General features: G+C 40.0%; 1 protein-coding gene across 1 annotated transcript in view; it reads left to right on the forward strand.

Annotated features, from left to right (window-relative positions):
- The window catches only part of LOC123504962 (protein turtle-like), a 178,367-nt gene that overhangs the window by 89,375 nt on the left and 81,492 nt on the right, over positions 1-7,500 (forward strand). The window contains 1 exon segment of the mRNA XM_045255933.1: positions 4,674-4,707. The gene's annotated coding sequence lies outside the window, so the exon portion shown is untranslated.

Here is a 7,500-nt window from a genome sequence, read left to right on the forward strand (position 1 = left end):
TTAAGGAAGAAATGGAGGAGGAGGAGGAGGAGGAGGAAAGAGGAAAGAGGGGGGAAAAATTCTATGGGGTTTTGTTGAGGAGATTGTAAAGAGGAGGAAAAGGGGAGAAGAAGGAAGAGGAGAGGAAGAAGAAGAAAAGAGGAATGAATGTTTTGGAATGGAAGGAGAGGAGATGTAAAATGAGAAAATTAGATATATGTAGTTTAATAATAAGAAGAAGGAAGATGTAGGAATAAGGATGGAGGGGAAGGAGGAGGAGGAGGAGGAGGAAGAAGGAAGAGGAAGCAAAGAAGGAAGGAAGGAAGGAGAAGAATACATAAAACAGAAGACGAATGAAGAAGAGAAGAAGGAGGAGAAGGAAGAAAAGTAGGAAGACGAGACAACGAAAGGAAGAAGAAGAAGAAGAAGAAGAAGAAGAAGAGAATGAGAAAGAAAATGATCAAGAAACGAAGAAAAATAACAAAAAGATAGATGAATAAAGTTTGTATTTAGGAGAAGAAAATAAAGAAGAGAAAGAAGAAGAAAAGAAGACAAAAGAGGAATAAACAACACTAACAAGAGGAGGAGGAGGAGGAGGAAGAGGAGGAGGAAGAGGAAGGTAACTTGAGAAGATGTGGAAGAGAGGAAGAGGATGGAACAAAAAAGAAAGGGTAATGGAAAACTGATGGAAGGAGTGAAAGAGGAGGAGGAAGAGGAAGAGGAAGAGGAGGAGGGAGAGGGAAGATAATGGGAGAGATAGACAGGAATAAAGAAATAGGAAACAGTGGATAATTAATAGATAGATAAATAAAGAATGAATAATAGAGAGAGAGAGAGAGAGAGAGAGAGAATTGTTGATAAATGTCACCGAAACACGAAATTGAAGTTTGAAGGACTCTCTCTCTCTCTCTCTCTCTCTCTCTCTCTCTCTCTCTCTCTCTCTCTCTCTCTCTCTCTCTGTGGCTTCTGATTGAGACTTCTTCATCAATTCACTTACTTTCATTTTTTCTTTTTTTTCTTTCTTTTTTTCTTTTCTTTTTTTCTTTTTGTATAGAATTTAATGTCTCGAGAAGTTTTATTTTGGGAAGTTTGTCTCTAGTGTTTTTCTTTTTCTCTTTCTTTTTTCTCGTTTTTTTGCTTGTATTCTTGTATTTATTAAGAGAGAGAGAGAGAGAGAGTGGGGGGGGGGCGGTTTCTAAGTTTAAGGAATGGTTATAGTAGTAGTAGTTGTAGCGATAGTGGTAGTAGTAGTAGTAGTAGTGGTGGTGGTGGTGGTAATACTATAGTAGTAGTAGTAGTAGTAGTAGTGGGTAGCAGTGGTTGTAGTAGTGGTAGTGGTGGTAGCGAGTAGTGGTAGTAGTAGTGGTGTGGTGGTGGTGGTGGTGGTAATAGTAGCAGTAGTAGTAGTAGTAGTAGTAGTGTGTGATGGTGGTGGTGGTAGTGGTGGTGTGGTGGTGGAGTAGTAGTAGTAGCAGTAGTAGTAGTAGTAGTGGTGGTGGTAGTAGTAGTAGTAGTAGTAGTAGTAGTAGTAGTAGTAGCTAATCAAACCCTGGACAGCTTTCATCATTCCATTTTCTGTTCCATTACCAAGTCAGAAAATAGGGAGTACTTTTTTATTTTTTTTTTTTATTGTTTTTTTTGCGTAATATTTTTTTGAAGTTATATTGGAAAAATAATGGAATTTTCAAAGCAATCATGTCAACATACAGCGCTGCGTGTGTGTGTGTGTGTGTGTAGAGCTTAGGTAGTCAGGTGAAGGTCGTATTGCACTATCACACACACACACACACACACACACACACACACACACACACACACACACACACACACACACACACACACACATCAATACAACAACAATAAAAATTATCAATCTCCTCCTCCTCCTCCTCCTCCTCCTCCTCCTCCTCCTCCTATTTATCTTCTTCACCCTTTCCTTTTCTACTTTATTCCTTGTTTTTTTCTTCACATCTTTCAATCTCGTTTTCTTTCATTTTCTTTATTTTATTCTATTTCCTTTTGTTGTTTTTTTTTTTTTTCACCATTTTTCATCTATTCCTATATTTTTTTGTTTCTTTAATTTCTTCCCTTCATTTTCATCTTTCTTTGCTTCCTTCCTTCCTTCCTTCCTTCCTTCCTTCCTTCCTTCCTTCCTTCCTTCCATCCTTCATTAGTGTTTGACCATCCATTTTTATATATTTATTTTACATCCTTGTCCTTCCTTTCTCTTCTTCCACTATTTTTTTTAACCATTCCTTCCTTCCTTCCTTCCTTCCTTCCTTCCTTTAACCAATCAACCATTTCTTTATTCCTTTACCCTCTTTATTTCACTCATACTCTCTCTCTCTCTCTCTCTCTCTCTCTCTCTCTCTCTCTCTCTCTCTCTCTCTGGGTAGGTAGAAGAAGTCAATCACGAACCCAAATTGACAGCGTGGCAGGTTCCTCAGCTTTGCCTGGTTCTTAGCCAATCTCTAGGGATGATGCTGGCCAGGAGGGGGTCAGGGAGGGGGGGAGGGGGTTGTGGTGGTGGTGGCGGTGGTGGTGGAGTAGTAATAGTTGTAGTAGTAGTAGGAGGAGGAGGAGGAGGACGAGTACGAGGACAAGGACGAGGAGGAGGAGGAGGAGGAGAAATAGAAGAAGGAGGAGGAGGAGGAGGAGGAGAAGAAGGAGGAGGAGGAGGAGGAGGAGGAGGAGGACAGGTGGTACTGGTAAGAGGAGGTGGTGGAGGACATGGAGTAATAGTAGTAGTAGTAGGAAGAGGAGGAGGAAGAAGAAGAAGAAGAAGAAGAAGAAGAAGAAGAAGAAGGTGGAATAAAATAATGAAAAAAAATAGCTTGATACGTTCTTTTTGTATTTCCTTCCTTTCTTCTTTCTTTCTTTCTTTCTTTCTTTTTTTTCTTTCTTCTTTTTCTTCTTATTCTTGTGGTAAAAACAAACAATATTGAGATAGAGAGAGAGACAGACGGAAAGCGAAAAAAGTAAAGAAATAGAAAAAAAAGAAAAATAATCAGGAGAGAGAGAAAGAGAGAGAGAGAGAGAGATAGAGAGAGAGAGATGGTGATGACCCCCGGACACAGCGGCAGTGTGGGTGGTGACTGGCCCGCTGCCAAATTAACGATACAAAGAATGAGGACAAAAAAATAATGTACGGGGACCTGATTGATGGATGAAGGGGGGGGGTGCTCTCTCTCTCTCTCTCTCTCTCTCTCTCTCTCTCTCTCTCTCTCTCTCTCTCTCTCTCTCTCTCTCTCTCTCTCTCTTTTCTCCATTGCTTGACTAGTGAAAGTTTCTTAATCAAAGTCTCTTGCCCTCTCTCTCTCTCTCTCTCTCTCTCTCTCTCTCTCTCTCTCTCTCTCTCTCTCTCTCTCTCTCTCTCTCTCTCTCTCTCTCTCTCTCTCTCTCTCTCTCTCTCTCTCTCTCTCTCTCTCTCTCTCTCTTCTCTCTTTTTTTTCTCGTCTTACTCTTTTTTTTTTCTTCTTCCTCTTTTCTTTTTTTTCTTCGTCTTCTTCCTCCTAGTCTCTTTTCTTCTTATGTTCTTCCTCTTCTTCGTCCTTCTCTTCCTCTTCCTCTTCCTCCTAGTCTTGTTCTTCCTCCTCCTCTTTTTTCACTTCTTTGTGTCTAATTTCAGATTCTATTCTATGTTGCTCATCTTTTCTCCTCCTCCTCCTCCTCCTCCTCCTCCTCCTCCTCCTCCTCCTCCTCCTCCTCCTCCTCCTCCTCCTCCTCCTCCTCCCTTCCTTAAGTCAGAATTGAAGTTTAGAAAGTAATTATGAAACGTGTAACTTTCACTTTTTCCTCTCTCTCTCTCTCTCTCTCTCTCTCTCTCTCTCTCTCTCTCTCTCTCTCTCTCTCTCTCTCTCTCTCTCTCTCTCTCTCTCTCTCTCTCTCTCTTTATTTTTAGTCGGGGTGAAAAATCGTTCGCCCATTTGTATCACTGGTAATTGGCTTGTCAGAGAGAGAGAGAGAGAGAGAGAGAGAGAGAGAGAGAAGAAGAATAAAAGAATAAAGAATAAAGGAAGGAAAAAAATTACGAAAGGTGAAGAAGAAGCGGAAAGGAAACAGAAAAGAGAAGATGAGAGAGAGAGAGAGAGAGAGAGAGAGAGAGAGAGAGGGGTTGGAAATAAGAGCAGAGGAGATAAAGAAGATGGGAAGTAAAGAAAGGAAATAAAGGATGGAAAAAAGAAATAGAGGAAGAGAAAATAGATAAAAGAAAAGAAAAGAGGAAATTTTGGTTATAGAAATGTGTGAATCCTGAGAGAGAGAGAGAGAGAGAGAGAGAGAGAGAGAGAGAGAGAGAGAGAGAGAAGCCTAAACTCACTGGCCGGAAAAACAACTTCCATCACCAAACCAATTCTAGAGATAGTGTAACTGTTGTCCTCTCTCTCTCTCTCTCTCTCTCTCTCTCTCTCTCTCTCTCTCTCTCTCTCTCTCTCTCTCTCTCTCTCTCTCTTCTTTTCTTTTTTTTTCTTCTTATTTTACTCTCTCTCTCTCTCTCTCTCTCTCTCTCTCTCTCTCTCTCTCTCTCTCTCTCTCTCTCTCTCTCTCTCTCCCTCCCTCCCTCCCTCTCCCTCTCCCTCCCTCCCTCCCTCCCTTAGATATGTAATTGTATATATTATATTTTTTCTTAATTAAGTAATGTATTCTCTTATGTATTTTGAGAGACATGTAACAATTGTTCTTCTCTCTTGTTGCAGACTGTTGATCGAGAGCTTGTCGTGTCAGCCAGAGGTAAGACAGGTCGGGGAAAGAGCGTGTTAACCTCTTCAGTACCATATTTATTCTTACTTACTATTTTATACAGCTTCAGAATCTTATGTGGTGGGGGATTTCAAATAGTGTAGACTGTATGCCATTCATCTTCTGACCTCCATAGACCCTTCTCAGTGGTAATAGAATGGTCTAATCATACTCAAACTCATAGTAAAAATACGTCCCAGTACTGAAGGTGTGTGTTGTAAAGAGATCCTTCCTTCACTGTGGTGTGTGAGATGAAGGCCACACACAGCAGTTGTTGGTGAGTGTTTTCCTTCCTTCCTTCATTCCTTCCTTCGTTACTTTATTTCTTTCTTCCATTTTCTTTCTTTCTTTCTTTGTTTACTTTCTTTCTTACTTTCTTCCTTCCTTCCTTCCTTCTGTGCTTTCTTCCTTCCTTCCTTTCTTTCTTCCTTCTTTCTTTACTTTCTTCCTTCCTTCCTTCCTTCCCTCTCTTCTTTATTTTCTTTCTTCCTTTTCTTTCTTTCTTTATTTATTTTCTTCCTTCCTTCTTTACTTTCTTTCTTCCTTCCTTCTGTGCTTTCTTCCTTCCTTCCTTCCTTCTTTCTTTCTTTCTTTTTTTCCCTGCTTCCTTCCTATCTTTTTTTATTTATTTTTTATTTTCTTTATTTTCTTTTTTCTTCATTCTTCTTTCCTTCACTTCTTTCTTGCATTCTTTCTATTTTTCTTTCTTTTTTCTTTCTTCCTTCCTTCCTTCCTTCCTTCCTTCCTTCCTTACTTCTTTAATTTCTACCTTTCTTTTTTTCTTCCTTCCTTTCTTTCTTTTTTCTTTCTTACTTCCTTCCTTCCTTCCTTCGTTCCTTCCTTTCTTCCATTCTTTTTTCCCATCCTCTTTCCTTTCTTTTTCTTTCTTCGTTTCTTTCTTTCTCCTTTTTTTTTCTTCTTCCTTCCTTCCTTCCTTCCTTCCTTCCATTTTCTCTTCTTCCGTTCTTTATCTTGTTTTCTCTCCATTCTTCTTTCGTTTCCCATCATTCCCGCCATTTCTTTCTATTGTCTCTATTCTCCATCTCTTGAACTAAGTGGGGGTAGTTATTATTAGTAGTAGTCGTAGTAGTAGTAGCAGCAACAACAACAACAACAACAACAACAACAACAACAGACAACAGCAACAACAATAACAACAACAATGAAAATAAAAACAAACAACAACAACAACGAAAACAACAACTACAACCACCACCACCACCACCACCACCACCACCACTAACTTTCTTTTCAACCTCCTATTATATTTCCATTATTTTCCTTTATATTTTTCACCCTTACACTTCTTCACCAGTACTCTCTTGCCCTCTGGTACCCTTTCTACCCTCCCCCTTCCTCTTCCCATCCCTCCTCTTCCCTTCCCTCCCTTCCCTTCCCTTCCCTTCCCTTTACTCTTGACTGCCATGGCTTCTGTAACCCTTCTTTATCTCGCCTTTCCTCATCTTTACCTGGCGTTATGTTCTCTTAATCACTCTTACCTGTCGCCTCCCTTCCCTCCTGCTTCCTCTTCTTTATATCTCAAGAGGGTTGGTGTGAGATATTTGTTCTCTTCAAGTAAATGTTTTCTTCTTTCTTCTTTCTTCTTCTTATTATTATTATTATTATTGTTGTTGTTGTTATTATTGTTATTATTATTATGTTATTGTTATTGTTGTTTTCTTTTCTTATTTTTTTTTTTTCATTATGTCTTCTATTCTTTCGTCTTAGGTCAGTCAGTCAGCCAGTCAGGTAATAAGTAGATCAGTCAGTTTGTTAGTCAGTCAGTCAGTCAGTTATTTAGTCAGTCAGTCAATCAGTTAGTTGGTCGGTCAGCCAGTCAGTCAGTTAGTTAGTCAGTCAGTCAGTCAGTCAGTCAGTCAGTCACTTAGTCAATCAGCTTTCTAACCTCTTACATATTTTATTCTTCCTTCCTTCCTTCTTCCTTCCTTCCTTCCTTCCTTCCTTCCTCCATCCCTCCCTCTCTCCCTCCCTCCCTCCTTCCTTCCTTCCTTCCTTCCTTCCTTCCTTCCTTCCTTCCTTCCTTCCTTCCTTCCTTCCTTCCTTCCTTCCTTCCTTCCTCCCTCCCTCCCTCCCTCCCTCCCTCCCTTTATCCTTTGACTCTACCAAAAACTAAAAAATAAATAAAAAAAAGACATATTTTTCCAATCACGTGTAGTTGTTGTTGTTGTTGTTGGTGGTGGTGGTGGTGGTGGTGGTGGTGGTGGTGGTGTTTACTCTAATTATTGGTGCTGTGGTAATATAAGTAGTAATTAATTTTCCATCGAATTATTGAAGGTAATATTTTTCTTTTCTCATAAGGGGGAGGAGGACAAGGAAGATTAGGGAGGGAGGGAGGGGGAGGAAGGGAGGGAAAGAGGGGAGGAGGGAGGAGGGATGGAGGGAAAGTGATTATAAACGTTCTCTCTCTCTCTCTCTCTCTCTCTCTCTCTCTCTCTCTCTCTCTCTCTCTCTCTCTCTCTCTCTCTCTCTCTCTCTCTCTCTCTTTTTATCTTTCATTTGCCTTTCTATTCTTGTTCCCTTTCTTTTCTTCTTCTTCTTCTTCTTCTTCTTCTTCTTCTTCTTCTCTTCTCCTTCCTTGTTTTTACTCCTGATTATCAAGAATTCTCTGTCTCCATCGATTCTTCTATTTTCTCTTATTCCTCTTTTGTTTCTCTTTAATCTTCTTGTCTTTACTTCACACTCAAGAAATCTCATTATTTTTTCTTTCATTTCTCTCTCACCTTCTCCTTCACCTCTCTTCATCAGTTTGTCTATCTTCTCTTA

Source organism: Portunus trituberculatus, chromosome 17 (assembly GCF_017591435.1).
Source record: "Portunus trituberculatus isolate SZX2019 chromosome 17, ASM1759143v1, whole genome shotgun sequence".
Classification (NCBI taxonomy): Eukaryota; Metazoa; Arthropoda; class Malacostraca; order Decapoda; family Portunidae; genus Portunus; species Portunus trituberculatus.